Source organism: Mustela erminea, chromosome 3 (genome assembly GCF_009829155.1).
Source record: "Mustela erminea isolate mMusErm1 chromosome 3, mMusErm1.Pri, whole genome shotgun sequence".
Classification (NCBI taxonomy): domain Eukaryota; kingdom Metazoa; phylum Chordata; class Mammalia; order Carnivora; family Mustelidae; genus Mustela; species Mustela erminea.
Window position 1 is genome coordinate 73,659,242 of NC_045616.1, and position 25,766 is coordinate 73,685,007.

The following is a 25,766-nucleotide window of genomic DNA, read 5'->3' on the forward strand; positions in this document are numbered from 1 at the left end:
CACCCAACTTTAATATCACTTGATTATTTTCAGAGCAAAGGCAGCCTCTTTTTGCTGTAGGCATCAGCTAGATTCTGCACCCCTCCCCATATATACACTATTTTACCAGTTCTAAAAATAGCTATTGGACACATATCATTTGTCAGAATGAGTCTAATCTTTCCACGGTTACCATCTCACATCCAGGGTGGCCAGGCCAAGATTTGTCGTCAAATACTTTTTTTCCTGAGGATCTGGAAAATCTTTCCAGAGCTACCAGTAAGTCCTATTTTTACTTTGTACAAATGACCACAGAGTGAAATTCAAAATTCCACTGATGCCTAACCTGAAAGTAAAAGAAGAGGAAAAATTTATAAAAGTATCTATAACTCATTAGCTAATTTTCTTCCATTGAGTCCTGATTACTACTCCTCAGTTCCACAGGATGGTAAAGTTTTGTCCAAGTCAGCAGGGGTGCGTGTGGTGTTCATGACTATTTCCAAAAATACATTCTTCCAAAACTTGAGGTAAGCATTATATTGTTTTCATCAGTAAAAATGAATGACCACGTGTCCTCCTGATTTCACTGTGCTATTTTGTGATGTATGTTAAATACAAAAGTAGCTTCAAAAATATGCAATGTGCTTTTTCAAGGGTCTGGAGCAACGGCATGAACAAGGGCATGTGCCTATGCATCGAGCAGGATGATACTTTGGATATTTTAAAAAGAGAGCTGTTGGAGTAGCTTGTTTCTTCTGTTCCCTGATTAAATCTTGATTAAAATCAGTGCTGCAGTTGTAGAATGGGAAGCAGTCTTCTCTTTCCTTTCCCTACTGTAGGTAACATCACTTGATTACTTGAGACAGTTAAAGGTGCTTTCGTAGTAGAAGGACGACAAGATTAATGGGCAGGCATTTCCATAGTAACAGCAAAGCACTCTGGGAGACCGAGCGGCTTGGGGGTGGAGCTACATGGGCCAGGATTTCCGCTCCCATGGCAATAGCAGGGTGTCGGGTGGGGATGAACAGGGTACAAAACTTAGCAAAGGTCCATTTAGTGGAGACAATGTATAATCAGAGTTGTCATCTATTTTAAAACCCAAAGTTAAATAAATCAAATTTGAGACACAAGCTGATGCAAAACATTTAAAATACACTGTATAGCCACTGAAAATTTCTGAAGCATAAGCACAAATAGTTCAAGAACTATCCAATTGTGACGACTTGTTAGTTTAAAAAAATCCAATTACCAAGATTTTTGTCCCAGAGTAGTTGCAGAAAATTACACAATTAGAGCAATTTTTCTCAGCTGCTCCACTACAGGAAACTCAAGTAATTATACAAAAATAGTGTAAAACAGTTTTCACAACTGTAAGTTAGATTTCTGTTTCTTTAGAAGAAATTCTGTTTTTCTCTGTGGAAAACCATCTCAACCCAAAATGGAAGACAGACCACAGTGAAAAGAGAAAGAAGAGCTAAAAGACGAGTAAAGAACATAGAAAAAGGTAAGTGAACGACTAAATGACTAGGAGAAGCTGACAAAACTCAGAAAGACCTAAGACCCAACATCCCAACAAAACGAGTAAAAGAAATCTGACACAAAACCGAATTACTCCTGCTTTTATTAACCTCAGAGTTAAAGTATTTGAAGGTCCCCTTTGACCTACACAAAATTATAATGTATTCAGGAAGCTCACCATCCACTGAGGAATAAACATTATTTTCTATCCAGGCCTTTTGAGTCAGGTTTACACCAGTAAGAGGGAAGATTTAAAATTATTTGGTGAATTGGGGATAGCTTTATTACTGATCAAGCCCACTAAGGTAAATTTTTCTGTTTGTACCTGCTCTTTTTTAAGAATACCTGTTACCTGGAAATATTTACTGAGATTTTACTGAGTGGGAACTATGCTTTTGGAAAACAGATATTAATGATTTAACCCAGTTCCTTTCCTGGGCTGTCTATTCCCTAATTGAACTCTGAGCCCAGTAGGGTTTGGATGTCAAAGGTCATTTAAGAATTTGAAGGATCTGGCCCCAGAGTCTCAGAAAGATTGATGTCTATTGCCAAGTATCCTATATCTGGAAAAGGAGGTTTGCTTTAGTAACATCTAAGGGATAGTCTCCCTAGCACCAGCTGCCATAATCTGGGAGCAGTCCTCTTCCCCTACCATCCACACAGTTAGCAGTATTGTTCCGTGATCCTGATTTCCTGTCTAGAGTTGACTGATCTAAGAATGGACACTTAATACCAGTTTGGCTAGTCCCATTCATTACCTAGGATTTTGAGATTCTGGATTCAGAGTCAATCTCTCACCAGTGACTAAAGCTGCAAGATATGGAATTTCAGAACTGTTAGTGACGGCGTTTTTTGTCATATAGATGAAACTCAATGGAAAAGAATAAAAGCACCAGAGAAGAGCAGGGACAGACAAGAAGTAGAGACCTGATTTACATGATGTTCAAGCCCCAGTATAGATGTTTCTCAAGTCCAGTAGAAACTGCATTTCCTATAACTTGAGTGTATCTGCCAAGTAATTCTTCCTTCCCCACTTTTTTTTTGCTCAAGCTAGCTCAGACTGGGTTTCTACCTCTTGCAACTCAGTCTTCTAATAATGTAACAGCCTGTCCCCAAATGCTCTAAAAACAGGATAAAAGGGGGGAAAAGTGGAACAATTACTTATAAAACACAACCTGGGAATAAAGTAGGGACACAAAAAGCAACTGCAGAGTTTTACTTTACATGCAATGCAGTGGCTTGTGAGAAAGCAAAGGACTTTCAGAAGCCACTTGACCAGAAAATCATCAGAAGGAATAAGACCAGCTGGAGTGAAAATGCAATGAAAATCAGAAGGTGGCATCTTTTCTACGTGTGGAGGATGATAAGAATTTGAGCTGATATCCTAACTGAAGCGTTTTGCCTTATGTTGCCCACTGTAAGATGTGTTATATAGGCTCTTTAAAATTTCAAGGAACAGTTACACAGGAGACTAGTCCAACATCTAGATAATAGGAACTCTCAAAAGAGAGAACAGGGGCGCTTGGGTGGCTCAGTGGGTTAAGCCTCTGCCTTCAGTCTCAGGGTCCTGGGATTGAGCCCCACATCAGGCTCTCTGCTCAGTGGGGAGCCTGCTCCCCCCCCCACCTGCCTCTCTGCCTACTTGTGATCTCTCTCAGAGTGTCAAATAAATAAATAAATAAATAAATAAAATCTTTTAAAAAAAGAGAGAATAGAGAACATAAAAGGGAAATTATGATTCAAGATAATTCTTCTGGACAGAAAAACTTGAGTTTCCACATTGAATGTGCTCATTGAGAGTCCAGCACAAGGGACGACTATAATCTTTTTCAAAACATAGTAATTACTGGGAATTTCAGAACACTGGGGACAAAGAGAGAATCTTAAATATTTCTGGAGAAAAGGAACAGAAACAGATGTTATGTATCAGGAATCAGTATCAGGAATCAGAACTTCTGCTAATTCAAGAGCTACTGTGTGGGAAAAATGCCTTCAAAACTGTTTCCCAACTATACTGAGCCCCATTACCAACCACATAGATGTGTAGAATGAATATATTTTAGATCTGAAAGATCTTAAAAGTATAATTTCCCCACATATTTTCTAAGGAAACTATTGAGGGAGGTATTCAATTCAGAAAGAAATACATGGAGAAAGGGAAGACGACGACAGAGGTGGGACTATGGGGGATCCTGGGATGATAGCTGTGCACCAGGTTGCGAGGGCCACTAGTCCACATCACAGTGTTTCCAAAATTGGTTACCCTTGTTCTGAGTCCATAATCACCCTTCCCTCCAAGAGTGCAAAAGAAAGGTATACTGGAAGTTGGTAGAACTGTATTAGTTATCTACTGCTATGTAATGAATTAACACAAACATGGTGGTCTAAAACAAGATACGTTGATCATCTTCCAGTTTCTAAGGGTCTTGGATCTAGATACAGCTTTGCTGGGTACTCTGCTCAGGGTCTCACAAATCTAAAATCAAGGCATCAGCTACAGGCGGGTTCTTTTCTAGAACTAGGGGTTCCTTATGGTTGTTAGCAGATTTTAGATCCTTGTGGTTATAGGACTGAAATCTAGTGTTTTTTTTTGTTTTTTGTTTTTTGTTTTTTTGCTGGTTGTCACCTGGGACCGCTTTTAGCTCCCAGAAGTCACCTACAGTTCCTAGTGTGCGGCCCTCTGATGACCTGGCAGCTTACTTCTTAAAAACCTATAGAAGACTCTCTCTCAGAGGAAAATGAAGTCTTTTATAATGTTATCTACTCAAGGGAGTGGCTATCCCATCACCTTTGCCATATTCTATTGGTTAGAAGAAAGTCACTGTTTCTGTCTACCCTCAAGGAAAGGGGATTATACCAGGACATGACCCATGAGGGGCCACCTGAAGGTGTGTCTGCCACAGGAACTACTATTCTAACTGATTAGATACACAGTGATGATGATACATGACTGCAAATGACTGATAAACCGTTTTCTAACATGAATGGTTGCATCAAAATCTAGAGTTCTTCTAATTATCATATTCAGGAAATATGGCTGTAATGCAAGAAAAAACATCTACCCAAATAGGAATTATCTTGTATATACATGGGTTCTTTCACTGAAAATTATGTGTGTGAGAATTGCCATGTTTTCTAGTATAGGACTAAGCTATCATTTTAATTGCTGTATAGTATTCCATTGCATAGAATAAGTATGGATATGCCACACTTATCTATCCATTCTATGGTTGATGAATGTTTACTTAGCTTCTCATTTTTGGCTTTTATGAATACCACTGTTTATGAACACCTTTTGTGTGTGTTTTGGTATACCTATATAATTTGTTAAACTGACACTAACACACATAAAAATCAATTAAAAATATAATATTTAATGGCAAAATATTGAAAGCTATTCCCCTGAGATCAGAAGTGAGATTAAGATATATGATATTGCTTCAACATTTTATTAGTGATTCAGGGTACTACGAATGCCTAAAAAATACTTAAGAGGTAAAAGGGTGAGAGAAGAAAAAAAATTAAACTGTCATTATTTTCAGAATGCATAATTTTGTATGGAAATCTAAAAAGTACAGAAAAAGTATTGTAACTAATAAGTGAATTTACCAAGGTCAATATATAAGGTCAGTTGTATTTATGCCGGCAATTAACAATGAACACGTTTAATGTTTAGAAGTGAGTCAAACAAAGGATGTATAAGACTTCTACCCAAAACCTATGAAATATACTGAGATAAATAAGACCTATTATCAATTCAGAGCTATATTTATGGGCTTAAAGATTGAATCTTGTTAAGATGTCAGTTTGACCTTCTGACCCATAGGTTCCATACAACCCCCACCAAACTCCTGGGAGGTTGGGTGTGAGGAGGTTGCAAACCGATTCTAAAGCTTATATGAAAATTTGAAGGGTCAAGAATAGCAATGACATACTCAGCAAAGAGCAAAATGGAGGACATTATACTACCAGATTTCAAAAAATGTCAGGAAACTACCGTAATTAAGTTAATGGGTGGTAAAGGCATGAGAATGAACAAACAGACCAATAAAAGGGAATACAGCGCCCAGAAATAGACCCACATATTTACAATCACTTAATTTAAGACAAAGGTGCCACCACAATTGAGTGGGAGAAAAAGAGTGTTTTTGCAATAAGATATTGAGAAACTAGATGTTCACAGAGAGGAAAAGTTGAAAACTGAACCCGTTCTCATACTGTGCACAAAAATTAATTTGAGGTGGATCACAGATTGGTAAGTGAAAGCTAAATCAAGCTCTCAGAAGTCAACACAGGAGAACATGGCAAGGGGGAGGAAGATGTCTTAGAACCAAAAGGCATTAAACACGAAAAAAATGGATAAACTGGATTTCATTAAAATTAAGAACTTCTGTTCATCAAAAGCCATCCTTAAAAACATGAACAAGCAAGCCAAAGAACAGGAGAAGATAACTGCAATCCATACATGCAACAAAGGACTCCTTTCTCCAGTATAAAAAGTACTCCTACAAATAAGTGACCGGTAATCCAAATGGAAAATGAGAAAGACCTGAACAGGCACTTCATCAAAAAGAAGCTTTCATCCTGAGCATGTGAAAAGGTGCTTATCATTACAAACTAAAAAGGTGTTTAACATAATTACAAATTAAAACTGCAAAACGACAACACATTCACCAGAAGCACGAAAATGAAGCAAAACAAAACAAAACAACACGCCGACAAAATATCACTGACAGTTCCAAGTACTGGGGGGTGATGCAGAGCCCTCTGAAACTATTTTTATGCACTGCTAGTGGGAGTGCAAACCTGTCCAGGCTTAGAAACTAACTGGGTAGTACGTAATAAAATATATGTACACCCAACAACCCTGAAACCTCCCTCATAGGAATAAACCAATCAAAATGCGTACGTATGCACACCAAAACATTCTGAATTTCCTCAAACTAATCGAGTGTTTATTTCTATCCATTACATGGATAATCCATAGATCAGTAAAATCAGAGCTTGCTGGGGGTGATGTAAGTCCAGGGTCTTGGACACCTTTGTGTGTTTTCAGAGAAAACCCTGCCTCCGGGAAGGCAGGAGATGGCAAAGGGCTTTCCTTCTAATACTCTCCTGCTAGTTAAAGCTGGTGGGGAGTCATCAGACCATCCTGATTCTGGCTGTGTACAGCCAGAATGTTTGCTTTTCTACCTTATTTGCAGCTCCCTAGATTCAGTTCCCTCTTTAGGGCCTAAACTCTTCATTCTCAGGCCCCCTTTCTAATGGTCAAGTGCTCCGTCTTAAGTGTGGCTTTGATGCTGGGAGACATCATCTTCCGCTCAACATATTTTCTCCCTCTGTGACTCTAAGGAGAAAACTTGCCACGCGGAAGTGAGCTCCATAGTGGAGGATGTAGTAAAGTGGATTAGCAAGAACCTGCAGGGACCCTAAGTAACTGCACTCCACTTCAAAGACCATTGGCCCACCGAGCCCTCCTTTAACTCATGGCCTTGCATCTAAAGATTAGGCTCCCCTAGAATATTCTGAAGTGGCTACTGAAGAATCTTGTGAAGTCAAGACACAAAGAGCCATTCTGTTCTCAGAAATGCCTACATTTATACGACTGTGAGTCTCGCACTTACAGATTCTCTCTCCTGCTCTCTATCCTGCTGATTTCAATCCGGCGGGACGGCCACATGGCTTTGTGCTCCGTACCGCACATGTGCATATGGCGCATGCTAAATATAAATGCTGTTTGGCAGGATCCTCTTTTCTCTTCCTTTGTTTCTGAAAATGTAGGGAAGAAAATGTGTAATGTGTGCCCTCTCCAAAAGGAGAGACACTTTGAGGAAGTGGAATTTTCTTGACAACAAGCTATACATTTAACATATCATTTCGGCTATGGCAGTAGGGGCAGTGGCGACTGTCCGGAGCTTTGTCCCATTGAGGTGGCTCAGCTGGTTGGCCCAACTCTCTTCAACGGGGGTCGGGCAACTCCCTAAATTGCCGTACCATCTGACTGAGCTTTCAGGGCCTGGTTTTGAAACCTTCCCAGTGCCTCCTACTCACATCCCCACACTGGGTCAGTTTGTGCCACAATGACAAACCACTCAGAGCCCTTAGTAGCACAATATAACCTATCTTTTGTTTTCTATTCAGGCTACATGTCCAGTGGCAGGTGGCTGTTGGGATCTGCTTATCACAGGCAACCACACTGAGAACAAGGGAGGTTTTCTCTTGCAATGTATCTCCACCGTCATTGTGGCCATTGGGCAAGAATGTGGCAAGTCACACTCCCTGGAAGTGACCCACATCACTACGGCTCTCTGTTGGACAAAGCAAGTGCCAAGCTTTGCCTGACTTCAGAGAAGAGCAGGAGGTATATCCCTCAGGTGCCTGAAGGCAGAGGCTGTGAGTACTTTGCTAGAGCATGAATGACTATCATGTGGCCTGCCAGAAATAGGAAAAACTACAGAGAATTGCTCATGCTATACTGTTGAGACACTAGGTACTTTCTGGTTGCACCAATGGTGCCACTGAGGGAAGAGAGCAAGATGCACAGGGTCAAAGCTATTCTATCAAACAGTGCTTAGATTTTGAAGAAATATCATAACTTAAAGAGACTTGCATTGGGGATGCAAGTAAGGCAGGGGACACAGAGCACACAGTTGCTTGCTCCCCATTTAGTCTCAGGAGCTGGGCCAAGGTCAGACACACACTGTCACCTCCAGAGTGGAACAAATGTGAAACCTGGGTAAAATGCCGCTGGAGCCCTTAGGAGTTGCCCTGCTTCCTGCTCCCTCTGCCAGGCTTCCCAGCATCCCCATGGGCTCCGCTCCTGTCAGTTGAGCCTGGTCTGACTTCTCTTGCTGGTCACAGGGCTCTTAGCAAAGCTGTGACTGCAGGGAGTGTGGCCTGTTAGATCTTAAGGACTGTGGAAAATCCCAGAGCCACTTAGCAGGTGAAGAGTCGTAAGTGTGTCTGTGTCAGCTTCGAGGGCCTAACATGGCTGGACTGATTGCAGTGAGTCTAGGAAAAACCCAAAGGAGGATTTCTGATTCAGAGGGCAGTTGAGAGAGCCTTGCCTAGTGACCTGATCATAGCTGGCAGGGGGCCACTCCAGGGGAGGTAGCCGGCTTGCTGCTCCCCTTGGCCTGTCCCAGACAGATCACTCTCTGTAGCCGTAGAAGAGAGCGCAAGAGAAGAGCAGTTGGGCTCTCTGGAGAAACTGAGGGGCGGCAGCAAGACTGATGTGACTGTCCCTGACGGCCTGGCTCAACGGGCATCTCAGCAATTTTTAGCAGGATTCTGCTAATGAATGTGGAACTGAGGGACTGGCAGCTCCATTTCCTCTGGTATTAACATTTTTTACTTTATTTTAATGAGGAAAATGAGATTCTTCTCGGTTTCCTATCACTGAACCCGGTTTGGGAGGGTATGACATTTAACAACAGTCCTTTGAAAAATATTAAGCATTATACAAATATGAGGAATTGTTGCCGTCATTATTCTGATGAGGCGCACACGCAGGTTTGAATTGGCCTTAATATTGAGGGGATATTGAAGGGATTAGGAGGGGCTCTGTAACTACTGGGTAGTGATCAGGATGGCCTTCATAAAATGGGCCAACTAATCTGGCCATATTAAATCCATTTTGAGAAGCTAAACACCCAAACTCCGAGTCAATAAATGGCAAATGCAGACGTAGATCATAAAACTTGATCATTTCACATCAGATGCAACACTCTCATAAATTATAAAATGTGCCCCGCAATTAATTCTCATTCCAGGCCGTAACTTGATTATCTTGTGGGTGAAAGGAGGAAATGGCTTTGGGCACCAGAAGTGGTCCTAAATTTCTCCATACATACATGCAGCTATCCAGGTGGAGGGGGCCTGCTGCTCTGCGGCGAACTTGAGGATGGGTCCAGGTAATTGAGGAGCAAAAGATATGGGGGTCCTTCAATCAGCCCCTAAAAGCTTTGAGAAACTGCATTTCAGTCTTACTGGTTTGGATGAACTGGGGGTTTCAGGTCAGCATGAACTAGTGAAAATGTGAATTACAAAGTATTTTGAAAGACATCCACTTGAACTGTTTTCCAAGCATAAAAAAATGCAAAACTAATGCACAGGAGACTGAGGACAAATCTGATCCATCTAAGCCTTCTTAATTACCCTAATTATTATTTGCATGCAAATGATACTACTCTAAAACAGGTGATTCTTCCAGTAAGTCTACTGTTGGCCTTTTAATTTTTAAAAGATGAACTCATTTAGGAAGTCCTTTTTTTAATTGTTCAGAAGAAAACCGTCAGCCGTATTGAGGAAGATGAGCCCCACAATTTGGGGTAGGCTTGTACAGGATGGGAGCCTTCGGGAGGCTTCCCTTGTCTCACTGTCCCCTGTGTGGTGGGCAGAGGCCATACAGCTTTGAGGAATGCAAAACTACCCACTCTTCTGGATAATAAAGCCAAATATTGATTCGTTAAAGACAAACCCTTATAACTAACTAAATTGTTTATACACCTTGTTTCCTCCCCCGCAAACCGAACCAGGACAGTTCTAGGCAACAAGGTAGAGTAGCTAGAGCTCTTACTGAGATACTTTATCCTTCCAGGTTTTAGTTACCTTGCTTGGCCCTTCGTTTTCCTCCGTATTCTCTCTACTTTCTCTCAGGCAAGTACACAGCAAGACCAAGTCCCCTGAGGACAAAGCTCAAGAGCATTTTACTCATCTCTGTAATCCTGTTGTCCCTTCGAGTGTCTGTGACAGAGTAATGCCTCAGTACACGATCGCTACATGAGTGAATCAATGCAGCCATCGGTTAGCTATTAGGGCTGATAAACAAATGCACATGAAGCAAAAATATTGATAGTGGATTAATATCTTGGGCATTATAAAGGGAATCATCCTTAAACCCAGGGAAATGAATTCTGCTTTGGATTTCAGTCAGCAGAAGGTGCAAGTGAACACTTTCACCCTGGGTGGGTGATGGTTGATTCTGCTCATGTAGGTACAAGCTTTCTCTAAGAATAACAGCAATAAACATTACTACTACCAGTTATTAAGAACCTAGGAGGTGTCAAAAATGTGATATACCAATACTTCATGTGGTCATCACAGTAACAACTTGAAATAGTTATCTTTCTTTTATAGAACGGGAAATTGATGTCAAGTTAAGTACTTGCCAAAGTCACAGCGACTCAGTAGGGTTTTAAAGTACCAAGTTTTGATGTGCCTGGGTGGCTCAGTTGGTTAAGCAACTGCCTTTGGCTCAGGTCATGAACCTAGAGCCTTGGGGTTGAGCCCCGCAATGGGCTCCCTGCTCATTGGGGGATCTACTTCTCCCTCTGCCCTTCACCCCACTTGTGTTCTCTCTCTCTCTTTCATTCTCTCTCTTTCAAATAAATAAAACCTTAAGAAGTAGCAGGTTCTGACTGATCCCAAATCAGTGTTTCTTCCATGTCACTACTCCATCCATTCTTTCTATAATTTGAACTTACTGAACATTTGCTCAAATGAATACACCTTTAGCCTGCTCCATTTGAGATCCCAAAGGAATCCCAAATAGTCTAATTCCATGATAATCATTGTCATCAACCTGTATCTGCTAAACACATATTACAAGCAAGGCACTAAGTTCTAAAACAAACAGGCATTCATAACCCACTCCTGTTCCCAGAATTGGGATTCCATGTCAATTTCTTTCTTATCTGTGAATACCACTCTTTAAATATATGATACTTTTCATATGAATAAACTTGGAAGTCAGAAATAAATTCTTTCTCAGACCACATCCAGATGTTCTGGTTATTGTAGCCACAGCCCATGGCTCTTGCTATCAAAGGATCTGCAATTCACTTAGAGACATAGCATTTATGTTTATAAATAAACAAAAGTGTAAATGCATTTATGACACATCCAAATTAGGGTGCAAATGATAAATACCAGCAGAGTTCGGAGAAGGAAGAGTTTAAGGGACTAGAGCAATTAGAAAGGGTTTTCACAGTGGCAATAATAATACAAATGCAGAGTAGCGATGACAGACGACAATAAGCAGTCTCATTCCCTACATCTGCATCCAATGGGCAGTTTTTACTTAATTTTGGCTGCAGACCTGGCCACAAAAAGCCCTTACATGGCAATTCTTTGCATCTCAAATTTCCTTTGATATTAAATATGTAAATCACTGTACATTTGCTTTATAAAAAGCAAAAAATATTTTCTCAGCGAGTGGAATTTGTAATTTCAGGATATTGGAGAGTTAAATGCTATCGCTAGCTGGACCAGAGGCCTGAACAGACTTTCCACTAATAATAAATTCGCAATCACACATCAATATAGAGAGAATCAAAGGTCAATCTTTCAGTTCAAACTGTTATAGAACAGGCATGCCTAGGTGGCTCAGTGGGGTTAAGCATCTGCCTTAGGCTCGGGTCATGATCTGAGGGTCCTAGATAGAGCTCCATCGGGCTCCCTGCTCAGCGGGAAGTCTGCTTCTCCCTCTCCCTCTGTCATCTCTTTCCCTCTCCCTCTCTCTTGTTTATGCTCTCTCTCTCTCACTCAAATAAGTAACTATAATTAAAAAAAATTTTTTAAAAATAAAAAGTTATGAGAATGTACTTTATGAATAATATTCTAGCCATCTAATGGGATGGGATATTCATCAAAATTTTGGTTTTTCTTTTTTCCGATATTTCCATTTTATACACACACACACACACACACACACACACACACACATTTTTTTGTGTTTTCTTTTTAAAAGAATTGCCTCTACTCTCTACTTTGCTTTGTCTGTGGGGGCTTGGCCTGAAATAAATGTATTACAGAGCCCCCAGGTTTTTATTTTGTTTTAAATGAAATACCATCTATTAGGTGAGATAATGCAGGATGTCACCTTTTTTACTATTGATAATCCAGAAGTTTTTCTGGGAGTTGTAGGACCCATTATTTGAGCCCAGCATTTCTAAATGTGTGCTCTACAGAGCATTAATCTCAGGACATACTTCACACTTGAATGGGTTCCACGCTCAATTAGGTTTGGGAAATGTCCTTCACTTGGAAGTTTGCAATCAATGCAGAGTAGGCTCTGGTAAGTCCCGTTGTAGGGAAACCTTTTAAACTTTGCTTAGCTCGGTGTTTCTTCAAGTTATTTGACTACAAACAATCCCTGTTCCCTTCTCTACTCCCCTCTTCTTCCCCACAAAGACGCCTGTTACACTCAAGGATCACTCAGGACTCTGGAAGATGGGAACCATGCTAGCTATTTTACTGGAGATAATGTAATATAAGAAATTGGTAACAGGTGCTGCAGTCCTAAAAAACATGAAGGAGGACATTGACAGATCCCAGAGATAATAACCCTGAAATAAGGGAATAGGTTGGCTTATCAAAAACTTGGAGGGGCGCCTGGGTGGCTCAGTGGTTTAAGCCTCTGCCTTCAGCTCAGGTCATGATCCCAGGGTCCTGGGATTGAGCCCCACATTGGGGCTCTCTGAGCAGAGAGCCTGCTTCCCCCTCTCTCTCTGCCTGCCTCTCTGCCTACTTGTGATCTCTCTCTGTCTATCAAATAAATAAATAAAAATCTTTAAAAAAAAAAAAAACCAAAAACTTGGAACTCAGAAGAGGGGCGTGGCAGAGCTGGGACTGCACCTCTCAGTAAGGGGCATCGCCCAACTGCTGCTTTAGTTCAGGACGTTAAAGGCAGAGCTCCTGACACCTGGGAGCTTAGGAAGCTGGGGTTTAGCTGTTGGTTTTGCTGAGTGCAGTGTGATGAGGCTGGTTCTGGAAGTGTAGAAAGAAGCCAACCATGGAAAACACCTGCTGCTACACCAACTTCCGGTGCCTGGGGTGAAGGGTCACAGGTGGAGTGGTACTGCAGGAACAGCCAGCAAGCAGAGAGGAAGGAGGCTGTGCATTCTGCCTCCTCCTGCCTTCCAATTTCTCTCTAGCACCCTCTATTGGCAGGATCTAACATAGGGCCAGTCAACAAAGGAGAAATATGGCTTGCACAGTGCCTACCTCAGTACGGCAATGGGGGTGTGGAACTCAAATAATAATAGTAATGACATATTATACAGTAATATGATGGCTTAATACTTATCAATACTTAATACTTTAGCTATTCAGTGGACATGTACAGACTTCTACCCATATTTGAACTCCAACAGAGTAACCTTAATGATGTTATGCTTTGGCCTAGTGAGATGCAAATATCCATGAATATGATTTTTGCAAATAAGAATAAAAGTGTTCCCACTCTCCCAAATAGGGTGCCAGGAAGTCCTGAAAGTCACTATTTCCACCTCTGGGAAATGTTAATTCTTGCTCAAATTCAGTCATGAACCCATTAGAATATCTGCTCACTAAAGACTAAATTATAAAGTTATCTACCACCAAAAAACCTATGGAAAATCCTGAAGATAATGAAGCAGAAAGGAAAATATACGTTTGCTTAGAAACATCTGAAAATTTGTTGGGAAGTGTGTTAGAAAATACCATAGTTTTAACTACAACTTTTTTTTTTTCAGGTTAATTGAGACATCAGGCTTCTAGGTCTTACTCGAGTGTAGTTATTCATAAGATAAAGTGGAGCACTGCCAAGTCACTGGTGAGTTTAAGCTGTGCAGATAATGAGTACATAAAATTTACTTTGGTCACTTTTTTTTGGCGGCGGGCGGGGGGGGGGTGGCTGTGCTCATTCTAACCCCAACTTTGCAGCTAGAAATTACCTACCTTTGATTAAGGGCATTTAAAATTGAGTATCTTGGGGGGCGCCTGGGTGGCTCAGTGGGTTAAGGCCTCTGCCTATGGCTCATGTCATGATTCCAGGGTTCTGGGATCAAGCACCCAGTTGGGCTCTCCGCTCAGCAGGGAGCCTATTTCCTCTTCTCTCTCTGCCTGCCTTTCTGCCTACTTGTGATCTCTGTCTGTCAAATAAATAAATAAATAATCTTAAAAAAATTTTGAGTATCTCGGGCTTCCAGTTATGGAATGAATATGTCATGAGAACAAAAGGCACAACACAGGGAATATGGTGACACTGTAACAGCATTATACAACGACAGACGGTAGTTATACTCATGGTGTATATAGCCTACCACAGGGAGAAGCTGAATCACTATGTTGTACATGTGAAACTAAGGTACCATTGGGTGTCAACCACACTCAAATAAAAAACAAAATATGTAGCATGTGCCTAAATACCTTACAGTTACTTCATTAAAGATTAGTCCTGAGTTCCAAGGTAAAGATTTCCAATGGTGGCACTATTGACACAAAGAACCCTGGTAACTAACTTTGCAAAATGGAGGCTGTTTTGCTCTCTGGGTGCCATAATGTTCTTTCTATCAGAAACAGAAGCAGGTTTTAAAAATGTGAAGCATGACCTTTTGTGCACACCTTGTGCTTCCACAGTGTTCTTTCTTTCTTGTAGGACTTCTAGGGGATTACACAAAACTAAGCAACCCATTAGACTCTTACCACAGTTCTTGACTACTGGCTAGGGGACTTTGGTTTGGTTGTCTGATCTTCTAGAGTTGGATACCACAGATTGTCCATCATGAATTCTTACCCTCACTGAGCCTCTTTCTCAGGCACCATAGCCAAGTGTCTTATTCCTTTCATTATTTTTTTATGTTCTCAGAGATTTCAGGATGGCTGAACAAACTGGAGAGAGAAAGAGTAAGTTGCTTTTTTTGAAACTGTGATTCTTGGGATAAAGAAGATGTGATCCTGTATACAATTGAATATTTCTTAGCCATCAGAAAGGGTGAATACCCCATTCTTGCATCAACATGGATGGGACTGGAGGAGATTACGCTGAGTGAAATAAATCAAGCTGAGAAAGTCACTTATCGTATGGTTTCACTTACTTGTGGTATGTAACAAATAACATGGAGGACATTAGGAGAAGAAAGGGAAAAATGAAGGGGGGAGAATCAGAGGGGAGAGGAACTACGAGAAACAGTGGACTCCAAGAAACAAACTGAGGGTTTTAAAAGGGAGGGAGGTAGGGGGTAGGTTGGCCCACTGATGGGTATTAAGGAGGGCACGTATTGCATGGAGCACTGGGTGTTATACATAAACAATGAATCTTGGAAAACTACATCAAAAACTAATGGTGTACTGTATGGTGACTAATATTAATATAATAAAAAATAATTTAAAAAACAGAATTATTTTATACGTCATTCTCTGACTGTAAGTTCCTTTAGAGGTACCCGTATTTCAGCCATGTTCATGAAAGAAACTTATCAAAAGAAATGACTTATCTACATATTTGCTAATTCAGCTCATGAGTCTCTGTTTTCCTCCTTTTTTCTTTTCAGAGCTGCTGAATTAACACTATAATAAGCGCCCACTCCATGCCTACCCCTGTGCTGGGTATTGGAAATAGGGGGATGAACAGGGCAACGTTCCTTCCTAGTTGGGGGAGACAGGCAATAGCCAAGTATGCATCGTGGCAAAGGGTATGGACTAAATCAACAGGGTGAGGAAACAGAGACTGTGTTGGGGACAAATGCCACTTCTCATATGGTGACAGGAAAGACTCCTCCAAGAAGGCAAAGGCTGAGGTGAGATGTGGAGCATGGGGAGGAACCAGCTACATGAGGATCTGGGATGAACACTCAAACCAGAGGGAAACAAATGTAAAGACTCAAGGGAGGAGTGTGCTCCTCCCACCCAATAGGCTGCATGTTCTGAGATGATACTCCTAAGAGGCTCCTCTATTAAGCCCATGTGAGAAAGATGGATGGGGGAAGGCTGGGAAATAATCCTCCGGTCACCTGCTAATGCCTGAACATATAATTGGTGCTTCTTGTTGACAGATGTGTTCTAAGTGCCCTATATACATGCTGGGGTCTGGGAGATTTTCTGGAAATCTCCCCCCATAGTCAAATTTTTCAAGAACTAAAAATAACAAATTGGCAATCTACCTACACGTGTTCTTTTGTAGCATCCAAGGACACTACCATAGCATGATGGATAATATTATGAGCTGTCTCAGTTACTTGATGAGTTGTGTTATAAAAGTGAAGCAGTTTCTTCATGGTGAAATGCTTAGTGGAAGGAACAGTATTTCCAGACTCACTATCTAGTTACATTTTTTTTTCCTGCTTTTCAATTCTGTTTTTTCCTTCATAAACAAGTACGTACAAACAACATATTCTCATAGAAAGAGCAAGGATCTCTGCCTTTTGCTGCCATATAAGAAAGAGGGTTAGAGGCAAAGAGGTTCTGACAGATACTTTCTCAATCCTGGCACACAGGTTAATATGAAAAATGGATATTGATGGGACATATGTGGCTGGGACATATGTGGGATGGGACATATGAAGGAAAGACATCCTTCAACGGCCACCTTCCCCTTGGCTCCAGCTCCACCCCATGAGGTCTCAAAGGTATAGAAAAAAAGGCCAAGTGCACACATGATCTTTATTACTCCTCAGGTGTTCAACAGAACACTGGTATGGTCCCTTGCAGACCTAGACTTGACCCCATGATAGCCTCTTTCTTGTGTCTCACCGCAATTTATTTCTAGTCAGCTGTCACAGGGCTACATTTGTAGTCCACTGGCTTATGCTGGAGGTAGGCTTTGTGGCCTAGAATGGTTAGAGTGGATGGTCTCCTAGGAGCTTCTTCTGTAGGTCCCAGTCTAAACCTTTGTCATTTTTACTCTGTTGGTGAGAAAGTTCCAAGCAATGGGGAGAGAGAAATACTATTTCTACCTCAGGGCCCAGCATAGTGCTGATCTGATCTGCTCAGTCCACGCCTCTTTCACAACCTGGATGACATCCAGGTGGTGGGGCTGGTCTGCCTCACCAAGCTGGTAGAGGCTGAATGACTTCGACATGAATGTATTTCCTCCTTTAGCGAACGTCAGTTGTTTGCGTCCTTTCTAAATATTCACTTTCAGATCTAATTTTACATTTCTTTTTCTTCAGGAATACTCCTCAAATTGTGTAAGATTTAGGTCCCACAAGGCTGGGGCCTGTTTCTACACACCAGTGTGGCGTCCCCGGAAACAACTGAAGGTCACATCTCTGAAGACATGTAGGCACTGAGAGGAAAGAGTGGGCTGTCGGTACAGAATTAAACTATCTGCAACATCAGGGCCTCAAGACTATGCGATACTATTTCAGCATCTTTTAGAAAGCATTAACACAAGGAAGGATGAATGGTTGTAAAAAGGAAGCAGAGAACTATAGTGTGTCTTCCACCCAGATTTTCCAATTGTTAATATTCTATAACATTTGCCTTATCAATCTCCCTCTCTCCTTCCATACACACACATACACACAGGCACGCACATGCACATCTTGTTTTTCCTCATCCCCTTGAGAGTGGATGCCAGACAAATGACCCATTACCCCTGAACACTTCAGTGTATATTTATTAAACAAAACATATCCTCTACTAAAAGTTTAATGTTCCCATCAAAGTCAGGAAATCAGTACCACTTTTACGCAAACATAATTCAGAGATGCCATTACAATTTCACCCATATTCACAGCAATGTTCTTTATGCCATGAGAGTCCAAACCACAATCACATGTCTTGAGCTGCCATTTCTTTATAGTTTCTTTTAGCTGGGGACAGTTCCTCAGTGTCTCATCGCCCTTCAAGCCTTTCATCATTTTGAAGTGTCCAAGCCAGTGACTTTGTAGAATGTCCCTAAATTTGGATTTGTCTGATTCTTCATCAGGATGAGATTAACATACTGAAGCTTTCCCAGGAGTATCACAGAAGTGAGAGTATGCATACAATGCTGATTTGTTCCATTATTGGTGATGTGAACTCTTTTCATTTGGTTAAGATATTATTTTCTGTAAAATTAATAAGTACTTCATGGGGTGCTACTCTGAGACTGTGTAAATGTCTTGTTCCTTGTAAATTTTTCACTCACTAGCTTAAGCATTCATCCGCGATTTCTGCCTAAATCAATTATTACCACCAAAACCAATTTCCCTAATTCCAACATTCCCTCTATATTTATTAGTTGACAATATGCTATAGACTTTTTTCTTTACCCTATTTACTTATGTATTTATTTATTTATGTATGGACCCATGGATTCTTACTTTATTCAATGTGTCATAATCTAATACCATAATTATTTATTATAATGATCAATTTTCCCCAGATTTGGCTAGTGAGAGCCCCTTTAGCTAGACACCTCTAGCTTTTTAACATGTCCCTATTATTATTTTTTTTAAAGATTTTATTTATTTATTTGACAGAGAGATCACAAGTAGGCAGAGAGAGAGGAAGGGAAGCAGGCCCCCTGCTGAGCAGAGAGCCCGATGCGGGACTCGATCCCAGGACCCTGAGATCATGACCCGAGCCGAAGGCAGTGGCTCAACCTACTGAGCCACCCAGGCGCCCCTGTCCCTATTATTCTTTCTCCTTCTATTATTATCTCCTATTATTCTCTTACCTTCTGGCCCAAGATGTCCTAGGCTTGTTTGTACTATCTTTGTTCAGCCCTGGAAGCAGCCATTTCTCCAAGGATGCTTGGTTCCTTTCATTGGAAAATGATATTTAAAAACCAAGTCATGGGGACTAGGTGTGCTTGTTGCTATGGGGGTGTTGCTTCTAGGTCTTCTCAATAGACAGCTAGAAAATAGGTGTGTGTGTGTGTGTGTGTATTTTCTATCTCTGTCTCTCTCTCACACATACAGATATACATGCACCTATACTCATTTCTGTATTTTTCTATCTATATATACTAAAAACATTAGTTTATACAGATACCTCCAGTCATAATCTGACACCTAATGGTTTCTGGCCTTCCCCTTTTCCATATATGAAGACAGTAAGAGTCCTTGTCTTATTATCCTCAGTCCTGTATCTTCTCAGTCCCTTGTATGTAATTAATCTCCAGATCACAGGTACCATCTCCTTAGTCCTGTACTAGTGACTCATGCCAAGTGAGAATTACCATCCCCACTATGGACCTGTTGAGAGTTTCCCTGTTCCAGCCCTAGTGGTTCTTAGATCAAGAGCTACCCTTCTCCTGGCTCTGGTTGATCACTGGTTTAGAGTTCTCCACTGGCTCAGCATGTGGCTGGCAGCAGCCTCCACTGACTGAAAGCCCTTCCCCAGCGTGGTTGCATGTGGGCCAGGAGCTCCCTTTACTCCAATGATGCATCTGACAAGAATTGAGATTTCTCCTTCCTATTTACCCCCTTGTGTGCTGGCTGAGAATTCCCCATGGCATTGTTAGCTTACTAGTCAAGAGTAAACCCTCAGACTCAAAAGTGTGTCAACACATGCTGCTTGTGCACTGGACAGAGAGCTTCAATAACTGAAAATGATTGGTAAACTAGGGGAATCTAACCAACATGTTGTTAAGGTATCCATCCACCGTTTGTGGGTCAGGGAAGGGAAATTCAATAGATGATGGTTGAGGGTAATTATGATAGAGAAATAAAATCATTTTAGGCTTAATACTGTGCTGGTCACTTGTCTGCTTGCTTATAGACATATTCTCCCACTCTTCCCCTGCTCTGTATCATAGGCAAGTATATATCCCAGGGTGCCTTGCCAACTGGCTTCCAGCTAGGTTTTTCCAGTGGAGGGCACTGACAACAGATGTGAGGTAGAAGAAGCCAGGCTAATATCCCCTCTCACTTTTATTGTTGGCAATATTTCCATCAGTGGCTATTTATCCTCAATGACTCTCTTTTTTGTTTTGATAGACTTGTCCTGGTTCTAGATTCTTCTAGTTGACCTATGCTTTTGGGTTCCAGTAATACCACCTTCTCCCTTTGTCCTACCAGCCCCAAGAGGGGTAGTGGCTTCCTGCTATTTCTAATTTCTTGATTACCTCCTTTTTGGTTCTCAGTTCTTCCATCACCCATGTGACCAGTTCCCTGAATTAAGTTCCTTCTGCTTTAAATGCGTACAGTGTTTCATGTTTTTCTAATGACCCAGAAAACAGCCCAACAAGTTGACTCTCCTTGATCAACTAGTTACGTAAGCCTAGTGCTATTGGAGTCAACTTTTCCCCATTTTGGAGAGAGTTTGTGAATGAAACCAACACAAAAGAAATAGAGGAAAGGACATCAAGAAATAGATTTGGGGTAAGTCCTTATTCAACCATTACCTGAAACCAAAATGACCCCAGACTTCAAACCAGCTTTTGTTTTAGTCACAACTGTTACCTCTCTGCTTAAGTATCTTGGCTATCAAACTAATTACAAATTGTAGGCCATATTCTCTTTGATCCATGCAGGTGACTCAGGCTCCATTGTAAATGTACATTTCCTGAAAGAACATATCTCATTGTATGACTTATTTGTATTCTTAAAAGAAGAAATTTTCTTACAGCCTCTTCCTTTTATTGGTCTTTCTGTCTTTTACTGTGTGGTTCCCCTTTTCTTTTCTGAGCTGCCACATTCTGACAAGGTCTCATATATCCGCTACATCAGTGGAAGGGACAAAATAAAAAATTTATGTCATCCACATGACAGACCTGAAAAACTAGCCTCTCATTTAAATATTGCAAAAAATTGAGTTATATGCTACATAAGTGACAGGAGAATGGGGCTCTTAATCTATGTGAAAGGAAATTGGATTCAAGTTGTTTTATCTCTTGCAGATGTTCAACATTATTTTTGTCAGCTAGTAGTTAAGTTGAAGAGGGACATCTTTCTCAGAATAGAAACATAAAATAATAATGTCCTCCAGCATCATCTCATCATGTTAAGCCATGAGATGGATGATATCCTGATGTGAAAAGATGCAAATGATACTGAGTTTTGAAGTATTTGTTGGGAGTGCAAGGGAGGCTGAAGTTTTGTTTCATGGTACACTGCTTCTGTATGAAAAAGATAAGGAATCCTAGAGAATCTTTGTTTAAAAAAGCAGGGGGGTTAGTAGTCTAAGGCACAGTTTCTCAAGAGATTTTGGACAAGAATTCAGTAAATATTCAGAAAGCTGCAGAATTGGCCCTCGCATGGGTGAGGACCCAAGGACCTTGGAGGCCAAGCTCAGAGCGTGTTGCTTAGATCTGCTCGATCTGCTCTCATCTTGCTCATGACATGAGGTACACAAGGCTTCCTAGGATGAAGTGGGCATGGATATGCTGTGGCCTCTGGCCTTCTTCACACTTTTCAATAGCTGCTCTGGCCTCTCTCCTGGCTTCTCTCTCTCTCTCCCTCTATCCATCACCTTCCATGGCTCTCAGTTCTCAGACCTGAGTCACTACATGCCTTTCATCTCTAAGTTCAGCCCCATCCTGAGTTAATCCAGACAAGTCAAAAAGATATCTTAGCAGCCCAGATCACTAGGATCTGTGATGTGATATACTGCTTGAGACATGCGGACTGGTAGGTAGGCTAAAAGGCATGATTGAACACCCCCGAGCTCTGGAATGGTAGCTTCTCCTAAAGAGTGTGTTGTGAATGGGAGAAGATATTTGCAAATGACATATCAGATAAAAGGCAAGTACCCCAAATCTATAAAGTACTTACCAAACTCAACACCCAAAGAAAAAATAATCTAAACAAGAAATGGGCAGAAGACATCAATAGACATTTCTGTAAAGAAGACATCCAGATGGCCATCAGATACATGAAAAAATGCTCAACATCACTGGGCATCAGGGAAATACAATTCAAAACCATAGTGAGATACCACCTCACACCAGTCAGAATGGCTAAAATTAACCATTCAGGAAATGACAGGTGTTGGCAAGGATGTGGAGAAAGGGGAACCTTCCGACACTACTGATGGGGTTGCAAGCTGGTGCAGACACTCTGGAAAACAGTATGGCGGTTCCTCAAAAAGTTGAAAATAGGGCTACCCTATGACCCAGCAATTGCACTACTGGGTATTTACCCTAAAGATTCAAATGTAATGATCCAAAGGGGCACATGCACCCAATGTTCACAGAACCAATGTTCACAATAGCCAAACTATGGAAAGAGCCCAGATGTCCATCAACAGAGGAATGGATAAAGAAGATGTGGTATATATGTGTGTGTGTATTTGAATACTATGCTGCCATAAAAAAACCCAATATATTGCCATTTGCAATGATGTGGATGGAACTAGAGGTTATTATGCTAAGTGAAGTAAGTCAATCAGAGAAAGACAGTTATCATATGATCTCTCTGATATGAGGAATTTGAGAGGCAGGATGGGGGTTCATGTGGGGAAGGTAGGGAAAAATGAAACAAGATGAAACCAGAGAGGGAGACAAAGCATAAGAGACTTAATCTCAGGAAACAAACTGAGGGTTGCTGGAGGCGAGAGGGGTAAGAGGGATAGGATGGGTGGTGATGGATATTGGGGCTGGTTTGTGCTACGTAAAGTGCTGTGAACTGTGTAAGACTGATGACTCACAGACCTATACCCCTGAAACAAATAATACATTATATATTAATTAAAAAAAAAAGAATGGGTTGCTATTTCCATTTCCCCACCTGACACTGTGCTTCAAAAACTAGAACTAGGACCCCAGTCAACTTGGTTGGGTCCCTGAGATCTCAGGGGAGAGTGATGGATTTTCCTCCATCTACCAGGCTTCACAGCATTTTCAGAGGACCAGGTATAGTTCTGGATTGAAGTCTTCAGGTCCCAGGCTGCCTTGTCCTGCCTCTCCTTGCCACCCTGCTTCTTGCCATGTTTGGTGCTGCTGATCAACCAGCAAGCCATACCTCTGATTAATGACAGTTCTGACACGTGCCTTAGGACTTTGGATCCTCCCTGGATTATACACAGCATTAGAACATAATTAACACATGACTGCATTACTCTCCACTTTGATTCTAAATCCTACACTTCATTAACACATTTTTAAATGTAGCTATGGCTTGATTCAGAATATACATTATAAATGACATTTTTACAATCATTCTAATAAAGCACTAATAATAATCTAACTTATGTACAGACTCTGTGCTAAGAACTTTACAGTCATCATATAATCCAACACTGCAAGAAGATACTTAGTTCATTAGTTTTCAGATGAGGAGAGAGTCTTCAGATCATATAGGATTAGAATTCCAATACAAGTCAATTTCACGTTACAGTTTGCACTTTTAGCCATAATATTCTCCTGACTCCCTTATACATTGGGCATGTAATTTATATTTTTTAATAATAATTCATAGCATGAAGGCAAACTCGTTGGCTAAAAATGAGTATTTTGGGTTTCTATTTTGTTTACAGGAAGGAATGGGACAGGAAATGGGAATGAGAACAAAAAATATTTTATTGTACAGTGGCATTTTAAGGACCTAAAAAATACAACAAAAATATCTCATGTATTATCCAGTGTGTGTGTGTGAGCTCAGGCACACCCACCCACCCATACTCCTCACATGTTTATATACACAGTGTTTTTTGAGGGTTTGTTATATGCTGAGTACCTTATTTAAATTATCTGCTGTCTTAGATTCAGGTTTCCCAGAAAGCAGAACAGAGTCTGGGGAGGGAATAAAGTACTAATAATTTATTTTGAGGTGAAAACCCAGAGCAGCAAGAGGGAAGACAAAGTCAAGGCAAGACAAGATGTGAAGTAATGCAAACTTATGCACTGACTAGTGCTGTGAAAGGAACACAGAAAGATCAGGTAGGCTACTTAGCAGGTGTGTTGGCAAAACTATTGGGGCTTTTCTGGAAAGACTATAGAAAAACCATGCCTCAAAGCAGTTGATTGGAGAGCAGAAGGTGGGGTGATGGATTTTCCCAGATCCTTCCTACTTCTTTTTCCACTGGTTAATGTTTGTCCAATGAAGAGTTAATTTCTGCACCCTACAGCAGCTGCCAGAATGCAAGATCCCAGACCTTGTGTTTTGTTTCATTCAGTTCTGGAAATGGCAGGAAGAGTGAGCAACTTTGGGCATATGACTGCTTGGCCCAGCCGTTGTAGAGGTAGTTGAGGAGGAGGTCCTCCCAGAGATAGTGATTGCTTGGCCCTCCACAGGAGGCTAGCTGGCAGAAGGTGTCTAAGGGAGTGCATAATATTATGGATGATATATCTACTTATAATTACAACAACCCTGAGGGTGAGTGTTATGCTTCTCACTTTACAGCCGAAGAAACAGGCAGATTGCCCAAGATCTTGTAACAGCAAGCAGTCAAGCCAGAGTTGGAATCCAGATCCGTTTACTTTCAAATTCTATGCTCTGTCCAGTGTACTACTTGCATTTCCTCATGCTTCAATTTAAAGTACAACCCCCCCCCCAAAAAAAAACAGCTGATGAAAGTAATACAAAATTCTTGTGGAAAACACTGAAAATACAGAAGACAAAATAATCATCTATAACCTTTAGGCCCAGAAATAATCATTGCACTAAAATCTTTTTAGGTTTTTGATAGTAACTATATCTTGTAGTTGTTCTGTAAGATTTCTGCATAGTTGAGGTGATGATGGAAATACTGAGCTTATGCTCTTCTCATTGGTGAACATATCAGAAGTCCTATTCTCTCTCAGTATAAATATTTATGGTTCCAAAGAGTACCTGGATCTAGGATAATGTATTCTGGAAGCAGCAGGTCTGTGGTCCTTTCTCTGCATTTACTGGGGGAGAGGAGGTGTGCTTTCCTTAATAAGAAAGATGGCAAGTAGGGGTGCCTGGGTGGCTCAGTGGGTTAAGCCTCTGCCTTCAGCTCAGGTCATGATCTCCGGGTCTTCGGATCGAGCCCCACATCTGCTCTCTGCTCTCTGCTCAGTGGGGAGCCTGTTTCCCCCTCTCCCTCTGCCAGCCTCTCTGCCTACTTGTGATTTCTATTTCTGTCAAATAAATAAATAAAATCTTAAAAAAAAAAAAGAAGAAAGAAAGATGGCAAGTAAAGTAGCCTAATCTTATAAGCACACTAATGAGAGTTCTCCCAACGAATGAAATGATTTTTGTTGGCAGGAGAGTCCTTAGCTATGGAATAATCCTTTAAGCCAAAAGTACTTTGCTGTCTAGAATTTCTTGGGTAAACAAATCTGGAATCTATGGATTTATAGGGCAGGGGTCTCTGGAAAATGTCATGTAAATGATATAATTTAATCATATATCATAATATATATGATGTAAATATCTGAATATAAAATGGAGATGTTTCAGATGTTTCCAGAACTAAGCAACTGCTTCTGGGTAAGGAAGGTGGCTGCATATGTTTCTCAGTGACTTCATCTATTACCTTGGGCCAGAACACCTCTGACGCAGGTTGATAAAGATCCAGGGAGTGTGATGGGGATTCTGGACCCCTCCCACTTGTACTTGTACCTGTACCTCTTCATTACTTTTATCTTTGAAACTGTTAGTAAAGCTTGGAAC

The 25,766-nt window shown here is 41.0% G+C and overlaps 1 long non-coding RNA gene across 1 annotated transcript; it reads left to right on the top strand.

Annotated features, from left to right (window-relative positions):
* Positions 1–1,380: 1,380 nt before the first annotated feature.
* Positions 1,381–16,180, top strand: LOC116586329. Its single transcript, XR_004283983.1, has 6 exons — positions 1,381–1,483; positions 7,639–7,890; positions 9,270–9,410; positions 14,013–14,092; positions 15,128–15,165; positions 15,813–16,180. It is a non-coding gene; the product is annotated as an uncharacterized LOC116586329 (long non-coding RNA).
* The last annotated feature ends 9,586 nt before the right edge of the window (positions 16,181–25,766 follow it).